Source organism: Somniosus microcephalus, chromosome 17, assembly GCF_052327205.1.
Source record: "Somniosus microcephalus isolate GS21.2 chromosome 17, FLI_Smic_1.0, whole genome shotgun sequence".
Taxonomy (NCBI): Eukaryota; Metazoa; Chordata; class Chondrichthyes; order Squaliformes; family Somniosidae; genus Somniosus; species Somniosus microcephalus.
Window position 1 is genome coordinate 66,685,265 of NC_141003.1, and position 2,748 is coordinate 66,688,012.

Consider the following 2,748-nt stretch of genomic DNA (forward strand, 5'->3'; position numbering starts at 1 on the left):
GGAAGGGGGGGAGAGAGAGGAAGGGGGGGAGAGAGAGGAAGGGGGGGAGAGAGAGGAAGGGGGGGAGAGAGAGGAAGGGGGGGAGAGAGAGGAAGGGGGGGAGAGAGAGGAAGGGGGGGAGAGAGAGGAAGGGGGGGAGAGAGAGGAAGGGGGGGAGAGAGAGGAAGGGGGGGAGAGAGAGGAAGGGGGGGAGAGAGAGGAAGGGGGGGAGAGAGAGGAAGGGGGGGAGAGAGAGGAAGGGGGGGAGAGAGAGGAAGGGGGGGAGAGAGAGGAAGGGGGGGAGAGAGAGGAAGGGGGGGAGAGAGAGGAAGGGGGGGAGAGAGAGGAAGGGGGGGAGAGAGAGGAAGGGGGGGAGAGAGAGGAAGGGGGGGAGAGAGAGGAAGGGGGGGAGAGAGAGGAAGGGGGGGAGAGAGAGGAAGGGGGGGAGAGAGAGGAAGGGGGGGAGAGAGAGGAAGGGGGGGAGAGAGAGGAAGGGGGGGAGAGAGAGGAAGGGGGGGAGAGAGAGGAAGGGGGGGAGAGAGAGGAAGGGGGGGAGAGAGAGGAAGGGGGGGAGAGAGAGGAAGGGGGGGAGAGAGAGGAAGGGGGGGAGAGAGAGGAAGGGGGGGAGAGAGAGGAAGGGGGGGAGAGAGAGGAAGGGGGGGAGAGAGAGGAAGGGGGGGAGAGAGAGGAAGGGGGGGAGAGAGAGGAAGGGGGGGAGAGAGAGGAAGGGGGGGAGAGAGAGGAAGGGGGGAGAGAGAGAGGAAGGGGGGGAGAGAGAGGAAGGGGGGAGAGAGAGGAAGGGGGGGAGAGAGAGGAAGGGGGGGAGAGAGAGGAAGGGGGGGAGAGAGAGGAAGGGGGGAGAGAGAGGAAGGGGGGAGAGAGAGGAAGGGGGGAGAGAGAGGAAGGGGGGAGAGAGAGGAAGGGGGGAGAGAGAGGAAGGGGGGAGAGAGAGGAAGGGGGGAGAGAGAGGAAGGGGGGAGAGAGAGGAAGGGGGGAGAGAGAGGAAGGGGGGAGAGAGAGGAAGGGGGGAGAGAGAGGAAGGGGGGAGAGAGAGGAAGGGGGGAGAGAGAGGAAGGGGGGGAGAGAGAGGAAGGGGGGGAGAGAGAGGAAGGGGGGGAGAGAGAGGAAGGGGGGGAGAGAGAGGAAGGGGGGGAGAGAGAGGAAGGGGGGGAGAGAGAGGAAGGGGGGGAGAGAGAGGAAGGGGGGGAGAGAGAGGAAGGGGGGGAGAGAGAGGAAGGGGGGGGCGGAAAGTGAGAGTGAGAGAGAGAGAGAGAGAGAGAGAGAGAGAGAGAGAGAGAGAGAGAGGGAGAGAGAGAGAGAGGGAGAAAAAGAAAATTGCAATGGAATCATGCCGTGCAGACCATGGGACTCTCAATTCAGTCAGGGCCTCCCAACGACATCTCACTGCACTGCAGTTTCAGGGTGGAAACACACGTCAGGAGAACTCCTTTCATATCATCCCAGCTTTACTTTAACAAGTGCTTAAAATAAAATAAACTGGATTTGTTTCTCATGGCTCAATTTTCATAGGAAGGAGTTCAATACAAATTTGTGGACATTAACCTCATGCGAAGCACAGTTCTGCTGGTAGATATCGACGTGACAATGATGTGGACTTTATTTTTTGCAATAAACAGACAGCCCATGAAAGTAATGCCATTGGGCGAATAACCAATGTGCAGCACATTTAAAGCACTGCCCTTTCACACACAATCAACAATTTCAGCACAAGGCTGCCATTCAGCCCCTTGTTCCTGTACCAACAGCCCCAATGGATCAAACATTTAACTCCCTTGTAAATGTCCCGATTGACTCGTTTCACTTGCTCAAAAACTTGGTGAGAAACTACCTCCCGTTATGTTTACATCTCCAATGTTTACATTAAAAACCTGTTAACGGGAACAACAACGTTCTGCCGATGGTGGAGACCATTAAGATCAGGGAGGACTGGCTCGCACTCCAGCCACCAGCCCACTTCATGGAATAAGGATGAGGAGGGGCATCCTGCCGTATCTTAGCTCATCCGGCTGGAAAAACCAAGTCAAGCTCATCAGAGCATCCACCTGCTTCTTAAATGATTCCCATGCTTTTTGCCTCCACAACCTCAGCTGGGAGTGCCTTCCCTAGGTGTGAAGCGGAACTTCCCAAAATCCAGAGACGTGAGCACAGAATCTAGGTTTGACATTCCCAAGGCAGTTCTGAGGGAGTGCTGCACTGTCAGAGAGGAGGAGATGGTAAACCGAGGCCCCATCTGCCCTCTCAGGTGGACGGAAAAGATTCCAGCGGTTCATTTTGAATAAGAGTAGGGGAGTGTGGTAAACCACTGTTTGTATTCCACTGTGTACATGTCTGTACATGCCTCGGCTGACTCCTCCCACGAGTCCAGGTATAAAGGTGACTGCTCCACAGTCCCTCTGTATTCTGGACTGGTCGACCACTCGAGGCACACCTTCATTCTCTTGTTAATAAAAGCCTGTTAGTTACTCGCTTAACCTCAGTCTTTTGAGTGATTGATAGCGCATCAATTTTATTAACAAGATTTTTTATAATGGAGAAGATCCTCACACCAGCATGCCTAGACTTAGACCATCGGGAGGCGGACGCATCCACCAAGTTTGCTCACTGGCTTAGGTGCTTTGAAAAATTCCTGATCGCCTCCGCTGCAACGGTCAAATCGGATGAGGACAAACTGGATGTCCTGACCTCCAAAGTGAACCACCGAGCGTACTCGGTCATCCAGGACGCGACCTCGTACACGGCTGCTATCAA